This window comes from Pungitius pungitius, chromosome 2 (assembly GCF_949316345.1).
Source record: "Pungitius pungitius chromosome 2, fPunPun2.1, whole genome shotgun sequence".
In the NCBI taxonomy this organism is placed as follows: Eukaryota; Metazoa; Chordata; class Actinopteri; order Perciformes; family Gasterosteidae; genus Pungitius; species Pungitius pungitius.
The window spans coordinates 12,715,183-12,742,118 of record NC_084901.1 but is presented as its reverse complement, the minus strand read 5'-3'; the positions used below and the strand labels follow the sequence as shown (position 1 = coordinate 12,742,118).

Here is a 26,936-nt window from a genome sequence, read left to right as displayed (position 1 = left end):
TGAAAAACAGAGTGTTGGGATTTGGTAGGGGCAAGCATGAAAACAAATTCATTTAAATCAGTAACATTTTCAATGTTAATACGATTATTCACAAATAATAATAATTGGGAAACACCCAAAGATCAGGGACCAATGACCCAACTAGAAATCAATTCTCATAGTTGCTGTTCCCGGAGTACGTCAATAGTCAAAGTAAAAAGCCACATTGATGATGAACAGTAAAGGTTCGAGATTATCACAATGCACAAAGTCATCACAAACAACTGCTTTTCAAAATATAACAGATTTTATTCAAATCCAAAAATACTGATCATGTAAAATGAACAACAAATGGTGTACAATTCCAAGCCAACCATCAAAAAACAACAATGTGTGTCTGTGTAGGGGTAGAAACTAGAAAGCTACCAAAATGGCAAATGTACTCTTGTATGGGACCACATGAGAATGAGTAAAACCTACCAAAATGGCTGCCCTAGTTTCAGCTATGATAACTCCTAGCAAAACTATAAAAACGACTCTTAGAGAAGGACAGAGGCCACCTTTACACACCACGAAAGCCTGAAATGGATAGAAAAGCCTGTGTGTGTCGGCTCAGGGGTTTTAACTGAACAGAGTCACAGTTCCTGTCCTCACTCGTAGTGGCTGATTCAAACAAATCTAAACAATCATGGAACAGAACGACAATGTCTACACAGCACTGACGGAGCTTGTAATTAACACAATAACATGTTATAACAGTACAGTAAACTTTAAAAAAAAGCACAAGGCTCCTTCTGTGAGATGACTCTGTAGCGGTCGACGTGGTTCTTTCAGTTTCTCTGTGAAAATTCAGACTGCGCAGCAATCAATTCTCCACGAGGCAGCGTGAAATCTTTTGAAGTGAAAGTAAGACCGGCAAGTGTCAACTGGAGAGGCACCACAATGTTTCCTTCCCTTCCTTCTGCAGGTTAAAGTTGGAGTAGAGAACTATATCAAACTGTTCCTATAGGTAATAAAATAAACACTTACTTTTATACGAATCACTTATTTTAAAAGCAACTGTGGGTCAATGAAGTATTTACAATTACATTCAAAAGTGTTTTTTCCAAATATCTAAAGCATTTTTTTTGTCTGTCACTCAGCTCTTTCTAGAACAGTTTTTGTACGGGTGAAGCATTTAGAACTTAAAGAATGTATCCATCATCCATCCATCCATGCTCCGAGCTAAAGTATTTCAACAAGAAAGAAGTAACCCACTGCTTCTACACAAATTGATGGATCAAAGAGACTGAAGGCTAAACATTTCCATTCTTTGAAGTGACTTGTTGGAAGCGCAAAATGCTCCAACAAGTCACTTCACACAGCTTTTATTATGTTCACACAGCTTTTAAGTTTGCTTAAAGAAACATCAGATGAAACTTTGAGAACGGTTATATCCTCACATTCCCCTGACTTGCTATAAGCAGCATTTATTTGGGGAGCAATTCTAGACTTGTTTCAGACCCAACACAATACAAATACCAAGTAGGCCAGGTCAAGCTTACTTCCATCAGACTCATTAATGACTGAGTTAGATTGGGTTTTTAAGCAGACTCAACCCCACCAGTGAAAATCTTAAACTATTTTAACATGCTCCTTATAGCGAGTTAGGAGAATGTGAGGATATAACTCTCTCTTGGCAGGTCTCCAGGATCCCATCCAAGATGGCGCCGCTGTCAACACGGGGGGTGCGTGGGCAAGGAGGGAGGACTCAGACGCGGAGTTGCACGAAAATTAAAGGACTTTAATAGTCAAAAAGTCAAAAATCAAACTCAAACGCCACTCCACCCAAAAAAAGGGGAAGGAGGGAAAAAACAAAGACCGTACAAAAGAAAACAACATGAACCATGAACGACTTGGCAAGACTATGATGAGACCTGTAGACCTGCACGTCATGATTTGATGGCTCAGCCTTCAAGAAAAACTCTGTAAACTGTGTAATGGAAAAATAGAATTATGTCGTAATGTTTTATAAGGCAATGTCTAAAGCTAATCATAGTTCACTATCTGAGCAGAAGAGACACCTCTCTCCTCATCTCTGAACTACTCATGCACAAACACAGCTGCATGCATAAAATTGTCTCGAGTTGTTAACTGACTTAGGTCCTAGTCGTTAACAACAGAAACCAGACAGAGGTGTCCATAAAAGGCGCTTAAATCTAATGAAAAATGTATTGTGACTACACTCTGAGGCTTCCCAGACTTGGAGCCCTTTGGTGCCAGTATTCATATCTGTAACATAACAAATCCAAAGCGCTATTCCTTGTGTGCGTATAAAGATACGTGTAATACTGTGAACTATGGAGGAGAAGCTTGTACTTGTGTAATAGTCTGTGCATTGTAAATGATACTCATTATTAACCCTTATTATAAACAAAAAATGTGTTTTTATCTCGTAATTAGTAATGAGTAAATAGTTAACGCCCCCCCCCCCCCCCCCCCTGACATCATCCTTGCATCATCACAAGCTTTTCAGCCATACAATGCTCAACAGTCAGCCTACATTACACTCCTGCCTGATTCTGCCTGATTCTGATCGCAAGACAGCCTCCTGATGACATAATCTACTTATTCATTGTTTGTTCATTTGTTTTCTTCTAGATAACTGCTATTCATTGCTTTCTGCAATCTGTCGTATTGTGATGACTGCAAATCTATCATGGTCTATTCTGACACTAATGTGTCTGTTGTATGCTACCATTCGACTCCCTCTTGACTAGGTCTAACTGTGAACAAGTGTGTTTTCCGAGTCAAATAAAGGCAATTTTATCATGCAACCTTCAATGCAAGTAACTTTATTTTGGTACGAAGTATCACATTGAATGCAGCTGTATTACGGGTTATCGGATAGCGGAATTCGCATACATTTCAGCAGCAGCATTGGTGGAATTGTCAAGTGGAATTGCCTTTAGTAAAGCAACTACATTGGAAAACCTAGGTCGCCTCTATATACAGTGTCTATAAAAAAGAGGGTCTACGAGTGTTTTTTTTAGCTGTTTGCCAAACACAGATTACAAACAAGTGTGAGAGAGAAGTCTGCAGGCATTCAATGTCAGTTAATAAACAGGTAATGATAGAGATGTTCTGAGAAAGAGTGAGTCACTGCCACTCTGCATTAAAGAGGTCCTTGATTGTGCAGCTGTAACTGGGCAACAAGAATATGATGCAGTTTGCTGCAGCAAACTGAGAGATTAGCTGTGGACAGACACAGGGGTGAAGACTCATTTGTTTACCTGCCCGTACGCTCACAAATCCAATCACCCTGCAGGAATTTGGTTTTGCATGGTTGAGAAATTGATCACCTTTACCTGAACGGCGCGCCCCTTTAAAAGACATTGATCATCTTTGTCCCATTTACAAATTAATTCATGCCGAATAAGAAACTGTTCTGACACATACAGTGTGTGTCTGTAAATGCTGATGGCTAATTAGGAGCCAATGACTTCACTGTAGCCACATACATTTTCACAGCTGTGTGAAAAACCAACAAGCTCTGGCACTTCCTTTCTGTTGCTTGGCAACTGTGAAGAGGAGCCACGGCTGCATTGTGATGTTTTTCTTGGGATTATGTGAGCTGGTCTGAGAGTAAACACTCAAATTTTCAGTTTTTGGATGAGACTGATTCAGGGATAGAATTCTGATGCTAGGACTGGGGTTGAGGGTCTTGCCTGTCTCGGTGCATATGCTGAATCTAGACTGCCTTGGTGCAGGGCAAAGCGTCTGTTGGGGTGAGACCAGCATTACCAGTGGAAGGGGTTGACATCATTTTGGGCAATGTCTTGGATAGTAGTTGCGTGTTTTGGCAAATATGCCTCCTCCTCCGTTTGTCACACCCTCTCCGTTGGTGTCAGCACAGCCTGATGAGAGTGCTGTGCTTTTTCCTGGAGTTTTCCTTGCATGTGTGGTCGTGCTGAGTCAAAAGGGGGTTATTAGGTATGTGGAGGACAAGGTACTGCATTTACCTGTTTTTCTCTTTTCTTCTGACAGCACTCTCTTTTCGTCTGACAGCACTGGATCAACAGAGAGTTGATCCAGTGCTGTCAGACGATGAAGTGAAGCATGTCTCCAGGGGCTACCTTGTTCAGAATGATATTTTGCCATGGAAGTGGGTGCCTCATGGGGATGATTTTGTCGGAGACCCCCTTTTTCAGGTGGTCACTTGGTGGGTCAGGACATTTGGGGGTACGGAAAACAGTTATGTTTAAAAGCACCAGGTACCCGGCGGCTTATGCATTGCGAATGTTAACTGCAAGATCCGTAGTTAAGGCCCTGACACAATTTAAGTGTGTTTGGCAGAGGTGTTGAAACTGTTGGGTATTAGATAATAACCCGTCTTCAGCCAATCACGCACAGCCAAGGCGCGTTGGAGCGTCTTCACCAAACATTCAACTCTCTTTTGCGCTCATACGATACAGAACTAGATGGAGCCTGGGAAGAGGGGCTCCTGTGAGGTAGTACCGGAAAGTACAGGATTTAACCCAAATGACCTTGTTGTTTGGCCATACGTTCCAAGGTCTGCTGTCTGTGTATAAGGATGGTTGGAAGGAGTCGTATCCGCCCACCAACCCTGATTAAGTAAATGGGTTTAAGCATGGACTTTATTTTTCAAGGGAGCTGGCAAAACAATTGTCGGCTGTGTCACAGACTAAAATGAAGACGTAATATGATCAACGGGCTGCCATTCGGGAGTTTAGTGCCGGAGATCAGGTGTTGGCGCTTTGCCCCTTGGTGAGTTAAGCCTTCCGTATTCTGGTCTGCATACAGTGGTTAAAAGCATCTCGGACAAGAACTATTGATTTCAACTCCAGGTCGCAATGTGAAATGATTCCATGTCAACTTGCTTAAACCCTCTTATGGTCCTTCTGCTGACGCGCCTGGCGAGGCACATGTTGTGCTTTGTACCAGCTGGTAGTTGTCAAGTCCTGTGTCAGGATCGGGCTGGTGCAGGTCGAAGAAGGCAGGACTCAAACGCAGGATTCACGTTTACCGAAGGTGCTCTTTATTCACCAAACAAAAGCCAGAGGAACGTGCACCAACGATGAGTGACAAAAGACAATGACGCGACAGGGGACAACAGGCACACGGGGCTTAAATACACGAGGGAGGTGCAGGTGATTGGACACAGGTGGAAACACTCAGGCAATCACGGGACAAGGCAGGAAGTGAAGTTAACCCAGGACCACAAGGAACATGAAACTTCAAACTAAAACAGGGAAAGAGACCAAACCGTGACATCCTGAGCATAATCTTGCGCCTCGTCTATGTTTTTCCTCCCCTCGACATTTTGGATTCTTTGAATTTGGTTTTTTAATTTTTGAACTTGGAACTCTTGACACGAGCCTAACAAGGGGTTTCCCTCTGGTAGGCTGACAAAATCATGGAGCCTCAAAAGGCTGAGAGGGTTGTTCAACCATTTGCCAAAGGCACAGGCTGGGGGACGGCATGCTATTTGCTAGTTGTAAGAATATATTGTTTGTTCCGACACAATACAACACTAAACACACACATACAGACGCACACACACACCTTCCACGGATGCACTCTCCTCCACCACTGAAACTACTGACTCCACGTGGCACTGTAGCGGCGTTCTATATTTAAATAATTAAAAAGTGAAAACACAGGAAGGCTTTTTGTTGTTTCATATAAAAATCATGTGTGCCGCTGGGCCTTTTTGGGGATGTAAAATAGGTTTTACGTCTACAATAGTACTTAAACATTTACTAATGTGCTGCTAATCCTGCCTGTACTACTGTAGTAACACTGATAATAGAGAAGAACCAAAACAAACTATCCAAAGCATACTAACCATACAGTGGACACGGGAAATCAGGAATAAAAGTGTCAAATATAAGCCTGGACAAGACATGGCTCTTCATGTAATACATCAGTAACCAGCAGACAATGATTAAACATCAGTGACCTCTAATGGAGAGGATGTCTCTATCTTGTGACAATCTTATGTCTTTTCACTTCTCCTCCCCCTCGTTGCAGAGCAGAGCCCCAATTGTTGTGATGGTTATTGTTATCATCAATGGTTTTGTATTTGTGACAGTTGACCCAAAGAAAACTATTTTGTAATTTTGCTACCTTTACACCTGAGCTACAAATGAGCTGTTCTTTATCTCCTCCCTCCTGTATTGTTGTTTTCTTCTCCTCTCCACTTTGGACTTCCGTTTATTTGCAAGTTTGTTTGCGAGTGAGAATTTCCCAGCATGCCCCACATATCTAGCTCCGCTCTAGCATCCCAGGAGGGGTGTGTCGAAGCCGAGGCAGCAGTATTTTATAACGCGCCTCCTACCCACGCAGAGAGCATCTGAGGCAGAAATTCAGGCACATGACACGTTTAGGTGCGCTGAGGAAATCCAAACACCTCCCATCTCAACAAGCTCAACAGGATACTTGAAAAAATGTAAATGTCTAAAATGACAGTCCTTGCTCTCCTTGTGTGTATTCTAGCCAAACTCTATTTAAAGGAATACGGGACTAATACATTTGCTTCACAGGATAGTACTGCACATATTTACAAGCAATACTTTTTAGATCAAATATCAGATAAATGTGAATCTAACTGTACTTTTCTAGTATTCTTACCACATAAAGCTCTTGAACACTACATAAATCACCCATTCACATCCATTCATACGCTCATATCAGGAGTTACATTACATGTCATTTAGCTGACGCTTTTATCCAAAGTGACTTACATTGCATTACAACCCATGGCTTACATTTAGTCTGGGGAGCAATTAGGGGTTAGGTGTCTTGGTCAGGGACACTTCGACGTGGCGCATGGGGCCAACCTTGCGGCTCCCAGCTCACCGCGCTACTCCATGCACCACCAGTTTTGTATGTGTCTTTTCTAGTGCTCTGGAGATTCTTCCACAAATGAAGCTTAGGCGAAAATTCAGTCAGGAAGACTGGACGGGCTGGGCCGTTCACGGGAGGCTTCCTCTCTCCCCCTGGGGGTGCACGGCCAGCTGATTAGGGGCGGGGTCTGGTAGTACCAGCCAACCAGACGTGGGTGACATTACCGTAAACCATCTGCATCAGTGCCGGCAACAGTAAAAGACTGTTCTCTCTTTGCTGTCAGCTGTCATTGCAGCGCGCACCAAAAAAGGCGACCCGCCACCACCCCTGACACCTCTACAGCAGAACCTGGCACATCAGGAAATTGGAGCAACTTGTTCTCTACCACCACCATCACCACCACCAGTGTTTGGACTCCAAAAGGGGGGGATATGCTTCATCTCGCCCCTGTTCTATCCTACGGCAGCATGGAGTCCAAGCCCCAAACACATTGCAATATCAATATTTATGCATGTTATAATAAAGCAGTGTTTAAACTTCAACAAGTCTCTCCGGATTGAAATATAGTTTATGGCCAACTTTCCGTTTAAGCTTTGCCCCTGAAGCTCACTGCAACTTCTGACACAATTCAAACACTAGAACGTTTGGTGCAGCTCTACTCAACTAGATGCATCATGTTGTGCAGAATTGCCGGAGCACACCACATACACAATAAGAAATGATGCACCTGCAATAAGCATAAATATAGAAACTGTTGATGAAGGTAATCTCACATCCATTGACAGGATCTTGCGACAGATTTACATAAATATAAATTGAATTAAATTTAAATTAATTAAATAAATGTGCATATTCACAGAGGGTGACTGTGGCTCAGTGGAGAGCACAATTTTCCCCCAATCAGACCGGCTCTGAAAATTGCATTTTCATGTGTCCTTGAGCAAGAAGTGTATGGATGTTGATTAGTAATCGGCGTGTGGTACTTTGCTGGTAGTTCTTGTGTGAATGGGTGAATGATGACATGTAGTGATGAAGTGCTTTGCGTGATCAGAAGACGAAGAAGAAGAAGAGATGAGAGATACAAGTACAGACTATTTATCATTTCCATTCATGCTTCTAGTTCTACTGCTCAACATGACAAACTATAAACATAATCACAGACCCACCTTCTGTTCTCAGTATACATAAAGAGCCTAAAACGACTCCACCAATGACGATGTAGTCGTGCTGTCAGCCTAGACAAAAATACTTCATATTTAACTTCAAAGTCAGCATCTACTCTTCTTCTCTTTTCCTTTATGTGTCACCATGTCCCCGAAAGTTAAAATCATGCTTTTGACTTGGATGTTGTGAAACTTATGGTACTTCTTATGGACGTCAATAGAAATCATTAATACTTAATACTTTGATACATTCACAAATTCAACATTGTTTCCAGGTTAAAACAAGGAAGCCTCTTCCAGATCTTAAGACAGGAGAATCCTGGCCAAACTCATCCTGTACTCTGTCCTCAGCATCCATGCATATGCCCTGATGATGGAGCTAACCAAGCATGTGTGTGCCGTTGCTCGAGTAAAAAAGTGGAGCACTCAAACTGGTATTTGTGAAGCACTGTACGTCTCTCCCAGGGGAATGGAAAGTCATTTCTACATGAGTGAAAAGCTCAGCCTTGATGCTGTTTTTCACCTCGTCCCTGTCACATGATGCAGCCAGTCGCAAGTGCAGCAAACCGCCCTTTGAAGGTAGGCACAAAACACAAGAACGCACATGGTAATGGCCGCCACGCGGCGTGTAATGTAAAGTAACACATGGTTTTTCCATCCTCCGGTAGGTTAACGAAGGTTGACAGTGCATCTTCTTTCTCTAAATGAATGCGTTAACATGTTGAGCTCCATTGTGTATAAATGTCCATGTACATCATGTCATTGGTACGGGATAATACCCTCTGAGATGGTAGCCTTCCTCGCTACACCATGTCATCTTAGCCTATGTATTGTCAAATATTTACATTCCATTACACTTATTTTCAAGCATCAACTTTAGCAATTTGGTTGTCGCCATGTTAGCTTTTTGCAACAGAAAAGGTTTAACAGTAACAAATGTAAAGATTGTGCAGAATATTTGAATATGAGTCATGTTGATTTTTATATAGATTGTGCTTCACCCTTAGTTTTAGACAGAGTATCAGGTTTTACGTCAAATCAATTAAGATTCAAAAATCTTTTGTTCATCCTCCTTTGGAAATATATTTACTGAGAAAAATGGTTACGTGTTCAATACTTATTTCACCCGCTGTAGATAGATAAGCCCTCAGGGGGAGGAGGTGGACATGATGCTGGACCAAGCATGAATATTCCTTCTATCACTGATACAATAGGGAATCTGTCAACAGCAGCTTTGTTGAGCAAGCTTTCGGCAACAATATTCTACACTCCAACTTAGTGTGGTGATGGGAGGGGGACGGACCAACAGACGGATAGTCAGACAGATGAATGACAGAGGAATATACTGATAGACATATAGACTGATAGACAAGACGGATGGATAGACAAAGAGACAGGCGGATTGACTGATATTGACTCGCCTCGGTTCTTGTCTTGTTGGACCTTAGGGCCGCGTTTGACACCATTCATCAATGCATCCTATTGCAGAGACTAGAACATTTGATTGGTATCAAAGGAACCACACACAGCTTGTTTAAGTTTTGTGTGCACTGGGAACACCGGACCAAGAGGAGACATGTCGTCGCCTTCCGTAGCTCTCTGTCTGTGTTAAACCAGGAAGTGAAGGACTACTGTTGGTCTACTCTGCTTGTACCTCTCTTTTTCTCTCTCTGCCACACGCACACACACACACACACACACACACACACACACTTTGACTAACTGGGTCAATTTGTAGCTGCTTTCTAGATGAGGCTGAGGGATGCTGCAACTCCCCAAGAGATGGCATGTTTGAATAGAGTTGCCCCTATGATGCCTCTACCGCCGCAGGCCTCGCTGGCTGCCATGACGGCACATGCCATCCTAGTGATTTAATGGAGCACAGAAGAAGTGCTAAAGGAAGAACTGTAATGAATGAATTATAAGAAATATAATTTTTCAGCTCTTGAACATATTAATGTAGCTGGAATGCTATGACTAACAACAAAGCTAGCCACATCAGCTAACGTGAGGAAATGCCCCTCCAGAGCTACTTAAGGTTCAGACAGATTTTGGTACGTCCTACTTCCTGGTTCACCCAACAGACAGGGTATAATAGCTGCACATAATGGAGCTGCTGTCAGCATGCTTGTCCTTTCTGTGTCAGAGTCCGGCTCTGAACAATCCAGTGAGCTGGTTTTTATTCAACAGTTTTTTAATCTTTCTGGTTTGTGCCCCAGATCCAGCTCCTGAGGGAGGCCCCAACCAGGTCCGAGGTGGGAGAAAACCAAAGTCCAGGCTGGGATTGGAACCCACTGGTACTGTTTTTTTTTTCTTTATTTTGGTAGCATTGTTTTTATGGATAACCTTTTGTTGGTATTGGTGTTTGCTGTCATTTAAATAAACTATTACTTTCTCTCAGGTTACTTTTCATTAACCTGCAACGAATGACGTCATGAACACCACGCCATTTGCAGGTCCGACGTTTGTGAAATCTCTACAACAGGTACAGAGCCGAAAGAGTGGAATTAAAAATGTGCTTTGCTTTTGGTACGAACGCATCATTAGAATAACTGTATACCTCCTGGTTGTCTTAAAGGCAAGAGGTTCAGTGTGTCTTGCTGCAGCGATGTAGAAAAACTCTGCAGCGATCATCCGTACACTAATACATCATTGTTGGGAGGGAGGGTCACTGCTTCTCAGCCTGCTGTTAATAATCTTTGAAATAAGTCAGACTATGGAGATGAGGGCTAGCAGTTTATGCTGGCATGGTGGTAGACGGACTCAATGAAGGGTGGACAGTTTACAGGTGGAAATGCAAAGGATTCTAATAGGAAACCATACGTGTGCGGTCTCTGTTGAGAGAACGGGGGGGAAAACAGAGGGCACTGTGCTGTGGCTGCCACAACTAGGCTGTTGTTGTCATGGTTACCCATCTCCACACATCATATATCTGTACACACACACACACACAGACAGAGGAAGCATAGAAGAGAAGCAGATACAGAGTGAGACATGAAAAAAAAAGAAAATGGCATTTGCTCCAGCGATGGGTGAGTGAAGAGTGAAGAAAAGACAAAATGTCACAGCAAATTGACTCCCCTGTCCATCTCTTCAATTATCCAACCTCTCCTCAGCGCTTTCAAATCTGAGACAATCCATAAACATCAAAGACGCACACACTGTGACCTAACTTTAATATGTAAGAGCCACTATATGTCCCCAGCAGACAGGTGACGACATACAAATCGAGGGAAGTTCAACATAGATAGAAGGGCAGGTACATTCTAGTGCACGAACCAACCATTTCTTTAAATGAGCTTTTAAATGTACTGTATGTTTCTCTTATGGTCACTGGGATGGAGTTCCATTGTAGTGCACCTTGTACTGAAAATGGTGAAGCTCAGACCAAATCAAATACCATCACAGATTTCTAGGAGTTCTATTATGATTACATCATTACTAACAACCCTAATAACACACCCAAAAGCTTGCTACTCTCATTATATCAATCATTTCTGATGTACTCTGTATGTACATCTTTTCTGGTGTTTATTCTGTAAACATGGTATCTATTCCCCTCATCCTGGTAGAGGGATCCTCCTCTAGTGCCCACACAAGGGTTTCTTCTGTTTTTCCATATTGAATGTCTTTTTTAAGGGGAAGTTTTTCTTCTGCCCACATGAGGATTCCCGGGACAGAGGATGTTGAATGAGGACATGTTGTAATTCCAACCAGGATACTTTTGCCTCTGCACCTTCTTTTTTTCATCTCTTAATTTTAATTTTATTCCATACCCCCTTAGCCTGGAGTCTTCTACTTTATACTGTAGATGTAAATTGTAAATTTCAAATTGAACAGGTTACTCAGAGATGCTGAGTAAGACAAGCCCAGCTTAGTACTGAGCAGTTTTGTCTGAACCATCTACAGCTAGACATTTAGATTTATTTGAAAATATTGAATTTACATTATGTTCAGTTGTACCTGGGCTCCACCCTCTATAGTTTGACAAACCTCCAGAGCTATCTCAGTGGTTGGGGAGATTGTGGAACAGTAGAACTGGCTTCACTAGTCCTTGTTGATGACAATTCCCATAGCTATGCCTGCGGTGTATGAATGATCGGATAGTCTTAATGGGGAAGTGATACCTAGCATGGTGTCTCCTTTCACCAATGTATGGATGGGTGTGAATGGGTGAATGATGACACCGATGAAGTGTTAAAGAGCTTTCAAGAAAACCTGTGGGGACCTGAGGACCTGTGATTCTGAACGTCAGGCCTTGCAGCAGCACTCACACCGAGGAGCTGTAGTGGTTTGTCTCCCTCTTGTGGCCACGAACTAACACCACCGCTACACGTCTATACAGAGTACAAACAACCTTTTGTTTTTAAGAGTTCCAAAATATATCAATAAATGAACATCTGACCCTGAAAGTAGAATCATGATCTGTCCTTTTAACTCTTAGTAGACACGCTCTGCCAACAGAGTCACACTCATGACACACAGCTATGCATATCCTGAGGAAAGAGATAATAAAGGAAACAAACTGTCCTGTCTTTACGCTCAACCAGATTTCACGGTCACATTCAACAAAATGCTCCCATCTTCATCTCACTCCTAGAAGGACAGTGAAAAGTGTATTCCCCAAGAACAAGATGACACTACTGAACCACTCTGCATGTCTGACTGAGAAAATAAGTATGTTCGATGTCATCTCACTTCTTCAAGTTTTTTCATTTTTATACAATGTTAACTCAAATCTACAAGTTTGATCTGAAAAGAAGCAAAATGACGAATGGCTATTAATGATCTCCAGGTTTAGAACAATAAGTAGAGGTGATGTGTGACCCCTTGTGAAGATAATTTAGCATAGAGAGCAGATTTTCTCTACTCAGGACACTGTTTTGAAACACTAGATCTCCCCGCACCCAGGAGCAACTGCTCCCTGGATAGATGATATCTGCATGAGAAGAAGGGGGAGCTGCTGGGTCTGTGTACCATCTGTTTAACCGTCCAAGCTTTTTGGCCTCTGCTCCGAGCATGGCATACCCATAATACCCATACGCTGTCAATCTGTAAAAAATGTTTGCTGCCCTGGCGAAGGCCAACCCCTTCGGAAACTTCTTTGACTGTCAAGAACCACTGCTCTCGCTTTGGGCGTACAGGAGTTGGATGGCCGCAAGAAGGCACCCCTCACCTCGCAGCACCTCACAAAGTACCTCACAGGGGACCCGGTCATGCACCTTTTTTCAGGTCAGCTTCAGGGCCAGAAGACATTTACATACTAAACACAATATGGGAGTGTGTAGATAATTAATTACACAGAATGCACATAGTAGAGACATATGTGACGTGACAATGCTTGAGTTGTTGGTTAAGAATTGCATTGGCAAAAAAAATCTTGTTGGTACAGGAGGTATGGAGTCAGGCAACCCAAATTAGCATTTCATATAGAAAACACTGCATCTATGTCAGTGTACAGAACAAAGCATGTTGTAGGCCCCAATAAATATGCACAGTTTTAACGGTCTGTTTCACATTCAGCAGAAGAGGAACGCTATAAGCTGAGGTTGAAGAATATCATGCATGAAGAGACATGACCTCTTGGAGAGAAAAAAAGGCTATGAGAGCGAGGGAAAGGAAGCTTGGAAGGAAGGAATAAAGCAAGAAAAGTACAACAGCAGAATAACATGGAGAATGTTAGATTACTTTATGTGTGTTTGTGGTTGGATCAGGGCATGTGGATGTGAATTTCATTGGTAGTATTAAGAGTTTCCATAATGAAAAACATATAGATAGAACAGTGGGAATACACTTAGACACACAATCAGACACACAATGTTCCTGCTGTAAAATGAAGAACACTCGAGAAAGCCAAAGCTCACACTAAACTTGATTGTGATAACAGGAAACACACAATCCATCCTTACAGCATCTGACTGCTGAGGGAGCTTATTCTAAAACTGACAATCTTATCAAAGAATCATGGATTATGGACATCAATACAAAGAGTCAGTAAAGGGTCAGAAACTGCAGTGGTTTGAAGTGTAGACACATGTGATAAACAGAAGGTGTAATGAGCAACTCAAAGCTAAATACAAACAGCTGATACCATAACATGGGCTGGAATATTATATTTTAAAAAGTCTCTGTTTTGTTTTTACATTTACAATTATCCACGGATCTCTGTGCACGGGGGAGCAGCACACACACAGGGAACATAATCTGCTCTGGCCCCGCGGCCTTTGAGTCTTTAACTGCTGGCTAAGGATGAACTTAAATACAGTATTAATTCACGTGGGGGGTAATGGCTCCCGATTACACCACTCAGAGTTCACTAAAGTTAACGTGGAGTTGGCGTGTACATACACAAAGACAATGTCAGACCTCATAGTTTTCTCTGGCATTCCTTTCCAGACGTCATTAGTGACGACATGCATAGCCACATGTTATCATTACGGCAGTAAATGATGTGGGCTTTGTTGATCACTGCAAGACGTTTTGGAGAGAGCCTGGTCTAATTAGGAACTCATTTCAACAAATTTGACCCACTTTCTTATATCCACCTAATCCATGACACAAAGTTCCGACCAGGCAGCAGAGTTGCAGTCTTGCACCCTTCTCTGCGTTTACATCAGAGCAGTTACCAACCAAAAACATAATACATCTTTACCATCTATATAACCAAGCTCTTCGATGAGCATGTTACTGATGGTGACTTGCAGTTAATTCCAGCCTCGGTATTGTAGTCAACTATGTGGGAGAAACACAGGCCAGGTCTAGACTCCAGTAGTCACTAGACTACAGTTAATATCTCCTCTTTGATTCCTGACTCGTAGATAAGTGCATTGAGCGTATTGTGATGGGGCTCTGTTTTCACAACTTCTCCACAATTGTCTGCTATGTAACGTAATGCCTAACTTTTCTCAGTTGGCGAACTTGACGCCAGCTCTCCCATCGTGGCTTCAACATCAGGGAATCATTCCAGCCAGTACCTTGGCGACACAATTCCTGTCGGATCCTCTTCCCTGTGAGGATATATGGCGTAATGAAGCCAAGAGGGTCATATATGGAGGTGAAAGTAGACAATTGATTTTCAATGGTTGGTTTTTGATGTGTCATTGTTCAAGGCAGTTTGAGTTGCATGAGTGAAGAGCAGAGGTAAGTGACTGGGTTGCATGCTATCTCTGCTTCTAAAGAAAAAAAGTTAAAATCAGGTGGGAAACTCTTCCTTCTTTCCTTCCATTAGGGCTATTGTAACCAGACAATTCCAACTGGATCCTAACCAGACAGGAACCTTTTGTATTAGCTTTAGGTTTTCTTCACAGTCACTTAATATCTTTCTAGACCTTTCACATGGGGTGTGGCTTGTAGACAAGAACTTGCGTCCTTGGGCTGAATCTTTGGGAGTGGTTCCCCACAGAGCTTGACCGCCTGCTGGCACTGCTCCGACCACTGGACTGGATCTGACGCACCTTTCCGGGTCAGGTCGGTCAAGGGGCTGGTGTGGTCCGCGAAGCTGGGGATGAACCGCCTGTAATACCCAGCCAGCCCCAGGTGGTGCTGTGGATAACAACATCATCCAGGTAGGCGGCCGCGAATGCGGCGTGCGGACGCAACACCCGGTCCATGAGGCGCTGGCACTCCGGGCAGGACGCACACCAGCGGCGCGTGGCCCCCCGGATGCCTGGCCAATAAAATCGGGTCATTATCCGGTCACTTGGTCGTAGACTGAGCGTAGAGTATCGTCCCGAGACTGTTTGAGTGGAAACTCTACCATGGAGTGAAACTCGGGAGCCGATGGGAGTCTCCACGGGAAGCTCCGCCGGTCTGTCCGGGCTGGAAGCCCCTCCACGAATTGTTCCAGCACCAACTTCTGCACCACGGCCTGCACCCCTCCCGCCCCGTTCGGCTGTAGCCACCTGGTCGCTGCATCATTTAGCCGTTGCCCGTATGCGAACGGTCTATCGTCCAGCCCCAACCTGGCCTTCCCGGAATCAGAGTCGGTGGCCCGCCACCACACTGACATCATTGAGTTTATATGAGGATAGGACACTCCCAGACGACACATGCACACCCTTTTGTCCACAGTGTTGTAAATTCAGGGTCATGTGAAGCAGAATATCTAGAGGTTCCAGAATGTTTTTGGAATAGAAGACAAGTTGTTCCTCAAGAGACGATACTAACACCACCAGCCACAGTAAGACAAGTGAATAATGATGTTTAATTTGTTAATTTTTTCTTCTGATAAAGTAATATCTCTAAGGAAACCCCAGGGTAAGGCCATCTATGGTCAGTAAAAGAAAAGGTAACTAATGGGTTCAGCCCCAGTCCTAGCTAATGTTTGGTGTTTTGCCTTCTTGTCTTGTCTTTTCCATCCTTGTCTCGGAGAAGTAGACGGGCGAATGGCTTGGCAAACGGGGTGGGGGAGGAGTAGTAGTCAGTCTGCCATGTGTGCGCATACACAGACATATTCAACTGAGGAGGGGGGGCTGTTTTAATGGTAGCGGAAAAACTGAAGAATACTAAACAAAGAATTGATCACTGCAAAACTCGAGTCCTGAGAAATTTGAAAAAGCACATTGACTGCTACAGAGTCATCTTACAGAAAGATATAAGATAGAAAGACCTCCCCCGGCGAGACCGCTAGCACCCCAGTTCTGGAACTGAAATCAAGCACCGAATTCTGCGTTGCGTTTCGGTACGGTGGGTACCGCTCGTGTAGTTACCGGTGCTTTATTGGTACCGGTCCTCGGTACCCAACCTTATTTGTGCCGAGGTCACGGTTGTCCGAACGTCCTGTACAAGGAGGACATGTTTGTCTTCCTTTACTCTTGTGTGCTGCTATATTCATTCTTCCCATCTCTCTCCTAATACTTGCGTGACCTGTATCGTGAAAGGAGGACATCATTCAAAGCTATAATTAGGGATCCAAAAGGAGGGCATGTGATATTCACTGTTCTTTCTAACTCTTACGCACCTCAAATAAAATCTTCCTACCAAGGTCTCTTGGCACGGGAAAAACAAAGGAACACATCCCCTTTTTTAACATTTCAAGCCGTAACAATTCACTCCTCCTCTCACTGAGAGGTTGATTAACAACGTAAACACACACTCTGAATCCGCCCGTGCTGGATAAATCATTCAAATGCATTTCCTCAATCACGGTCAAACACCTGTGCCAAGGTGCAAACACCTGTGCAAACAGTTTTTCATATCATTAGAACTTGATTGAGTCAAGTTTTTTGGTCAATATCCTTAACTTCGAGGCTGAGACCACAAACTTCCAACACACAGCGTCATTGGAGAAGCCCAGCGTACGGCTACACACTCATACATAAATGTGACTTTTCTTTACACCAATTTTCAAATAGCAGCACTGCAAAGAAAAGCCACTATTTCTCCAACAGCATCCAGCTTGCACCTTTGCAGACACCTATTATAGTAAAAAACACAACCAGCTCCTGCTAGAAATCACAGCAGTAAAGTGGTAGACACATTAAACGCATTGTCTTACCTGGTGTGGAGGTGAGTTGTAGTTGTACATCAGATGGAAATGGGAGAGAAAAGACAGGAAGACCATATGTTAGTATTAACACAAACTGATCAGTGTGAAACTGGAGCAGGTCAAACTCATACATAACAAGATGCATTTAAAATCCTCAAATACACCTTTTGCCAATCGTCGTATTTTTTTGGTGATTACTCCTCTTATTGGCTCAAATTCTTTCACTCACATATATTGCGCAATAAATGCTGGGGAGGCTATCAGTTCACTCACTTGATTATCAGGTTGATGAAATTTGCTTTTTTGGTATAGCATATATTTAACTCGGTGTCAAAATCTTAAACAGCATAAGAACATGATTAACGCTGTGTCACCTTCATCTAAAGGCATGAGACTACGATGGTAGTGACGTTAGAAGAGCTAAACAGAAACCTTAAAGGAAAAACATGGAGCAGCCCCCCCTGTGGATTCACCACCCGCAGGGTTAAGCATCAGGATCGTGTGAGGTGTAGACCTGGCAGCGGGCCAGGCAGGGGGGCGGGCGAGCCAATTGCTGGCAGCATGGACTCTTGATACGTGGAATGTCACATCGCTAGCGGGAGAGAGACAGAACTGGTGCAGGAGTTGGAGCAGTACCACCTAGATATAGTTGAGTGGACCTCCACGGTTTAGAGACCTAACTCTAATATTCATGTATATTTTACTGCAGGAGTCCAACCTCACCTATGGTCACGAGCTTTGGATCGGGACAGAACAAGGTCAAGGATACAAGGGGCTTCCTTTGTAGGGTGGCCGGGCTCAGCCTTAGAGATTGGTTAAGAAGCTCGGACATCAAGGGTGAACCTACTAGGCCAGCTGCCATTGCGACCCAGTTTTAAGATATATATATATATATATATATATATATATATATATATATACATATATATATACATATATATATATATATATATATATTGTCACGAGGTGGAAGCTGGTGCAGGCTGCAGGGAGGACCCAAACGCAGAGTTTTCCGACAAAGTGCTCTTTATTCTAGAAAAACCCAAAACCGAGGAAAACCGTGCACCAACGACAACTTGACATCAGACAATGACACGACAAAGGACAACTGGCACACAGGGCTTAAATACACTAGGGAGGTGCAGGTGATTGGACACAGGTGGAATCAATCAGGCAATCACAGGACAAGGCAGGAAGTGAAGTTAACCCAGGACCACAAGGAACATGAAACTTCAAACTAAAACAGGAAGAGAGACCAAACCGTGACATATATATATATATATAATTTAAACTGAGCAAAAACTCAGGAGCTGCTTATCTTCTAAAGCAGAATATCTGGCCCACCTTAAAGCTCAGGCCTATGGAAGAGCACCTGAGCCAGAGATAGTGCTTACTTTGGGGCTATATTTATTTATTTAAATATTCCCAGCTCATGCCTTGAACCTGTAACTGATCTGTTCCTATGTAGAAGCCTCAATGCGAGATTCAGACTTCAAAATGGAACTGCTTTCGCTGCAGCGCTACATATTTACATGCCAAAAGAATAGTCGTATGTTCTTCCCCTATGGTTTTGACCTTTATACATCCAAGGATGGCTGAATAAGCATTCATCTTTTTATTGCTAGCAGTTCACACATCCAAGACCTTATGGGAGCTGCTTGCTACAACACCAACTTGCTGCAGCTGCCAGAGGTCAAGTGTTGCTGCTGTCTACCTGTCTGCCCGGCTATCTCTCTCCATGTAAGGCTGGGAGTATGTGGAGACATGTCTGCTCTAATGGACTGCATATACACACAGGGAGCAGTGAGGCGAGTGAAAGACTACAGGCGGGGGAAACCAGTCATGGGGCAGGTTTGACAGAATTGAAAGAACTTAAAAGCCTGTTAATCCACAATGACTCCAAATTCAGTCCTTGGAAATGCAGATGTCACCATCCAGCAAACTATTAGCTGTAGTCCAACAGCCCTCTTTCTGAAGCAATGGAGAAGGGATTTATTCTACTCTTTGATAGTGAGGCTGTGTGAGCTAAACAGGCTACTTGTGGAGGGTTTACAGAGTGTGGCTTGATTCTGGTGTGTCTAGTGCAAGATGTCCAGTTAGAGAAAATGTTTCTAAGCAAAGGTCCGGAAGATCATAATGTGACTATTTAGTGTGATTAAATAAACGGATAGATTTGCATCAATACACCACTAACAAATAAAAAAAATGAATTCAGTATGATTCTAAAATTCTACATGGGTTTGTGTATATAGTGAGCTACAGGGCAGCTTTGCAAAATTTAGAGTGAGGGATGCATCAGATTTCGGTAAAGAAAATATGCCAATTTTGCCCTCACAGCCACAATATTTACTTTTCAGGCTTCATTTTTGGATCAAAACGATGCTCTGCTTGGGCTGGTCGGACTCATATGGGTATGACATCCCACAGTTATTTACTTTTGTCCTGAGGAGCCCGAGAGTGAGACAAAGTCTGTTCTCAAGCCCCATAGGCTCCAATACAAACCTGGCGACATATTTCTAATAAAAACCAGAAGGTACACTGCTACACTCCCTGAACTCTTTTCTCTTTTGTTTGAGGTGTGAATTCTATATAAATGGCTTTTATGCTCTCTGTCCTTTGATACTTTGATCAGCTCGTTAATGAACCCAGTTCACACTGCTCTCTGTCTCACACAGCTGGACCATAACAGCTGATTAGTGGAGTCACATGACGCAGCTATGCTTTCTGTCAACAGATCAACATCATGAACTCCCTTGCTTGCCCCCCCACAATCCATCATTTTAAAATAATGGATTTGGCCCACGAATTTGACATATATGAATTAAGCACACATCGGGCCTTGAGTTTGATACATGTGATGTAGAGGTTTGAATGTAAATATATGTCTAAGTATTTATAATCGCTGATGCGTTGCATTTTACCATCATATAGTATATCTCAGCTGTCATCCTGTGTGTTGCTGGTATTTGATTTGATTGATATTTATTAGCATAAAGATAGCTTTTCTCCATGGTGACCAAATTAAAGTTTAGGGATAACCACAAGAATCAGAATTCATCTTCAGGGGATCACTAAAATCTATTTGTTGGCGATATAGTCCTAATTATTGAGATATGTTCACCATCCTGCTACAAAAGTAAAATGTTACTAATGATTGTTATAATGGACAGTTGTAATGGACATGTGTAAGAAATTATTTTAAGCTTCAGTTAACACACATTAGGGAGGCTTAGAACACACAATGCCAGAATAAATCAGAATTGTCCTATGACTCACGGGATATATTCACTTATTGTTGGATCAGTTTGCTTTACAATAATAAGCTCAAACTCCACCTTGAAAGGATACATTTAATGTCTTGAGTGCTGCAGTTTGTCACACATTGGTACAGTTTACAATTTAACAGGCCAGAGAGGAGATAGGAGGCAATAACTCACTAATAATGTATCCGGCGAGAGTTCATTCATTTTGTTAGGCGTGTGAATGTGCATGCTAATCAGTTACAGTTAAAATAAAAATAAAAATCAGTTAAAATACACCAAACGCATTGTGTGGCGGCCGGTGTTGAATCCGTGGTGTATGTGTGGGAAACACTGCACAATGAAGCAGCTCCGGGGGGGGGGTGTGCCAATACAAACAACGGGTGAACAGATGTAGGCAGCGAGACTGGTCATGAGCAGGGCGCATGCTCAGAGCCACGTTTAATATCCACAGGCTGCTCCTGATGCAGACATAAAACCATCCATTTCCCTTTATAAAATCTTCTCTTCTCGTATCTGCTCCTTCTCCCCTCTCCTGATTTTTCTCATGACCCCTACAACCCTTTTTTAGACTCCAGTTCTGCCCTCTGCTCTTCTGCGTGTTCTCCTTTGTCCTCTTCAAGTGACTCCTCTTTTCTCCCTTCCTCTCCTGTTCTCTCTCTACTTCATAATCTTACCCATCCCTTTTCTTATTTTTGTCGCCTGTCTCCTTAAAAAAATGACATGACTACTCCCATACTTTTTGTCTAAAACAGTGTTCATCATCTTCTCCCTTACTCTTCTTTCCTCATCTCTGCTCTCTGTGCGTCTTCTACTTTTAGTCCCTGTGATGATTCAAGATCTAATCCTACACTTCCCACATCTTTTTTTCTTTCAAATTTCACACAACCAGAAAATAAGTTTACTTAGTAATGCTTAAGTCATTACAGTTACTTTTATTAGAGAAGAAAGCACGAATTCAAGAGCATGAATTGAGGAACAAGTTAAAACAGCTAATATCTGTTGTGGCCCTAACCCTCTTTTCAGATCACCAACAGTTCACATGTCGACCTTTTGACCTGCATAAATGTTGTCACTAACCTTATCCTCTCCTCTGGCCTACCAACAGCTTGCATCGCTGTTGTTTGGTTGCCCGCAGATTTTCCATCTTACATAAGGAAGTTCACTTATACTGAGAACAATGTTTAGATTTTCTCTCTGCATCTCTTCATTCTATTGTTTCACTGCCTACTGATAGATTTACTATATTATGTAAAGTCATCAGTGAAGGGGTCCCTTTTCACAATATTTGAGATACCCACGCATATGTCCCGCCTGAGAGGAACATGATAAGTAGCAATGGAACACAAAGGAGCAGAGAGGAGGAGGAGAATTAAAACATAAAGACATCGGCTTCTCTGAGAGGGATGAGGAGTCTGGTATAGAGGAAGAAAGGGCTTTGACACTGAGCTGACAGAGAGGAACACCATCGCACTGATTTCTGAGCTGGAGAGATATATATGTTTACTGCTTTTAACTCCCTCATTTCTCTTCCTGTTCCTCATCCTACAATCCCAGATGTTCGGCTTCCTCTCTTGACTTTAGCTTTTCATCTGTTGTACAGTATTATCTCATATTCCACTAATCTTTCACACACATCTGAGAAAAGCACATAAGTGCCCTTCCAATGTAAAATAAATTAATAAGTGAAGCTGTAGCTTCCACAGGTTCATCATGACACAAACATATGCACCTTCTTCTTCTGCTTCTTATTACCATTTACTACATGATCTCACAGTCCATTACCAATAGGAGCCTACAGTCCATTCAACACTGTTATAAAACTCACAGATATGAGATAATGAGATAATGAGATGAGATAACCGACACATCCATCCAATGAAAAGCTGGAAGAGCAGCTTTGTAAATACTGCTACGAGTACTACACTAACAATAGCTGTATTCTGGTGTTGTACATTAGGGCTCACGGTAAAAGGGTACTGAGAGACCAATTGTTAATGGTCTAAATTCCACCTTCCATTTGAAAAAGTCCAAAAAGTCTAGTCATGAAGCAGGTGTACGGGATAAAATACGAGGGAGCTTTAGCACAAACAATGTTTCAGGTCTTCTTCCATCATGTCCTTTCTCTCACCCAATGGAAATGTTTCACACGCTCTCATACAAAAAACAACATTCCTATTACTGATAACTAACAGATCATAAAACTCACGGTTCACATTGTAAACGAGATCAGAGTCACAGATCAGATGCAGTCAATTAGACACAATCGCTCATGTGAGACCGTAGTTGAACTTTTAATTGCAATTAATCCTGATTAATGAATTTGAAAATGTGTGATTAAGTAGTTGGTTTTCTTAAATCTATTGACAGCTCTACATTAAACACATTAGAATTTACCATCACCCGATCTCGCTTCCACCAAAAATCGTCTGAACGCAGCACATTATAACTGGAGAGAACCTTCATTCACTTGAGTCACAGACTGGTTTACGGTTTAACATATTATACATAGTATTAGCATTAGTATTTCAGAGACTACACAAACAAAAATGCCTAATTATCTTTTAGTCTAGTTTTAGTCACATTGAATAGCTATATTAAACTCATTTTCTCTGGCCCAGGGACCCCCTGTGTTGTGTCTACAACTGCATAATAGTCTAGCTTGCAGTACTTAGGTTGTCTAATAGATATTCCTCCCAGGATAGGTCCGTAGAAGGGGGGGGCAAGCTTTATGACTTGCTGGCTGCAATGGGTTCTGAAATTTGACACAAGGGCACAAATGGATGAAGTGTTTGTGTAAGCTAATATAATATATGTGAAAAATCATAAAAGGATTTGGCTTTTAACAAGTAGAAGAGCATTCATTTGTAAGGATATTTTAAAAATTAACTAACCCTAACCCTAACCCTAACCCTAACCCTAACCCCTAACCCTAACCCTAACCCTAGGGACCTAAACGCAACACTTTATTGTCTTTGTCTGCTTTTGACAAACAGAAACGTCTGGATCATTAACCAGCCATTCTCAACTGGACCCTCACTTTTCATTGAACAGTCGTTTCTTTCTCTTTCTCTCCTCTGTATTTTTGAGTTTCATGACCAGTTTTCTTCTCTTGTGTCTGTCTTCCGGGTTCACTGTCAGCAAAACATTATTTTACCAATTTTTCCTCATTTCCAGATTTTGACATTGATTTGCCTTCATTTATCCTGTTGGAAGAGCAGTAGTCATGGACTATAGACTGCAAAGATTCATTCCTGAACTGTAGATGTTCCTGCCCATCTTCAATTTGTGTGTTAGTATATTGAATGAAAACAATAGGCCAGCATTTGCATTTCCTGCCAAGCGTGGGCTGAACTGCAGATCATCTCTGCAGAAATACTGACACGCTTCACGCCAATTTCATTCTTTGTCTGCAAGATGTGTAACAACGGCTTTACAATGCTTATGCTTTACCACTCTACTTTGTTGCACATGTTGTCTTAAAAAATACAAATTACATCAGAGGCTTTCAGCTTAGATTTCCGTTAGTGTTCGATATACAAGCTTTACATCCATGGGCTAAATCAAGTGTGTAGCCTGGGTTAACACACATTAACTTGAGTGATCCAAACAAGCTCTCCAGAAGTCCACAATTCAAACCACGTTGATGAAAGATGCAACAAAATTCACACATTTTATCTAATAAAATAGTCTATTTCAATGCTCCGACTGCAGGTGGACCTGGATTTAAGTTGTTAAAAGTTAAAATAATTTGGAGTTCTAATGATTCAACTGATTGTACCTTTCACGCGGATGCAGCTCTAAGCGGAAGAACTGTTTCCCCCATGCCTCTAAAATGGAAACAAAGCTACAACAGAGTGGCTGCACTGGCTGTAGCTTGTTACAAGTTTGCCCCAGGAAATTAAGCATTTCAGAGTGAGAAAGATAAATGCAAACTTCTTTCTCAAATGCTTTCCTTATTAAGAAGGAAATAACAGACAGGGAGGGATCAATGCATGTAGAGGATACAGAGGTAAACAGCATGTCTAGCAGGGTAGCTTGTACCCAGGTAGCCAGCGGACTCGGCCGTATTGCGGACTCTGGCCCAGATGTGGCTGTTACAGACATGGCCTTATTCTGGCTCAGACATGGCCACTCTAGCTTTCCCAGCATACATTACGGTGCAAACCCATGACGGCGTTGTGCTTCCATCGCTTTGAGTGCGCGTATCCACCGTTTTTTCACCTAGATCCCAAACACAAGACCGGAAAGACCATAAAAACAGCAGCATGATCCAGAGAGGATGGAGTCATCTATTCAAGCCTACTTCTCCTTACCAGTGAAGTATAAAGCTGACTCAGTCAAACAACAAAGCAAAGAAGAGGCTATTGCCCAGTGGAATGGACGCACTGGCCTACCTGCCCGTTCGGTTGAGGACGAAGATTTTGTTCAAATGATGCTGACCGTTGATAAGAGGTTGACTGTTCCCAAGAAAACAAAAATAACTAATTCAATTAATAAACTTTACAATGCCGAAAGGCAGACATTTAAAGACAGACTCGCCACAGCACGCAAAATTACATTTGGGCTGGACATGTGGACAGAAAAAGGGCTCACAGCAGCATTGCTTGCCATTAGTGCATGCTACTATTGCACTCAGCAAAACAGGGCAAAACACATACTGCTGAGGCTTGAGCAGATCTCCCACCCACACACTGCAGAGTGTAACATGTGTAGACCGATGCACAGAGGACTGGGGAATTTCAAGAAAATTTCAAGAAAAGATTGGGACTGTAATAACAGATAACGGGAGCAACATGGTTGCAGCATTCAAAAACGAAGATGATGATGAGCCCAGCTCTGAGGATGAAGAAGTCCAGAACAGTGATGAAGAGTCTGAGGAGGGTGATGAAGAGCAAAGGTAAATTATTTTCGATTGAAGCGGTTTCAGTAGTAGGCTAGATAATGTGTGTCATTGAGCTAGGTTTGGTTATTAATTCATGTTGTTATGTGTGTTAATACATTGTACATTGTGATTGCATTGTGCTGCTCATGGTAATTTAATTTCCCATGGATGATTAATAAACTGCCTGTCTTCTCTCTGTTTGTTTGTTTGTCTATCTGTCTGTCTGTCTTATTTACAAGGTACGGAGCCATAAAGAGGACACCCTGCGTTGTACCCACGCTGCAACTCGTGGTTAACATGACCCAGAGGGAACAAAGTGTCAAACGGCTCTTTGACAAAGTGAGAGGACTTGTCAGTTTCTTCCGCAAGTCGTCTGTAGCAACTGAGCGACTAAAAGTTATCTTATATAAACCAACACAATGAAAAAAAAAGTATTGTAAACTGGCTTTGTGAATGTTTTTCAAAGAAACAGCCTCCACTTTGGTATAAATAGGAACAGACCTCGTACTCGCACTCTTTTCATTCTCCACCAACGACCTGTTTTTAGTAAGTATTTGGTTTTTATTTGTAGGGCTGTCATCTAAACTAACTAAGACATTAATCTATGCGATGCCCGTTAATCCCCGTTACAAGGGTCACCTTTGTTTACTTACTGCAGAAGCGGAAGTAAACAACGATGACTAGCTGCTGCAGTCAGGTATCTTTGATCCCAGAGTCCGAGGCGGTAGTCGAAGATTGAGATTGAGCTTTTTTCATTGGAAGGGAAACAAGCAAAGGTATTCCTCCGCGTGTCGAGCAGAACGGGGATGAGTGAAAAACGGAACACTTTACAAGCTTCTTTTCTAGCGCCGCGTTTGGGCCGATGATGGCCCCGTTTATTTCCGATTATGGCGCAGTGACGGTAGTGTCGTATACCAGATACCGGGCTAATGTATTTGGCCTGATTCCGGGGCGTCACTTTTAACAGCGGGCTTTCTACAAATTCACAACATTTTGGTCAGTCTTATTTAAATAATATAAAATATTATTATATAATTTATTCTAACATATGAGATCATATAATATATTATGTTATTTGGCATTTGTTTGTTCGTGGTTGCAAAAGAATGTTTGTTTACAACTTAATAATAGTAAAAACAAGATGTACCTTTGGCTTATCTTTTCTGGACGTACATTCATCACCAAACCGTTGTATGGCTTGATTTTAAGTAATAGAAGTGTGTTTTTGTGACATTAAGAATATATTCAACCCATCTATCCACCAAAGCTCTGTACATGAGCAAGTAGGCACAATTCATCAGGAGGTCTTTGTT

At 42.3% G+C, this 26,936-nt stretch overlaps 1 protein-coding gene across 10 annotated transcripts in view; it reads right to left on the bottom strand.

The window, feature by feature from the left end:
- The window catches only part of LOC119210795 (pleckstrin homology domain-containing family A member 5), a 76,861-nt gene that overhangs the window by 39,510 nt on the left and 10,415 nt on the right, over positions 1 to 26,936 (bottom strand). The window lies entirely within an intron of this gene.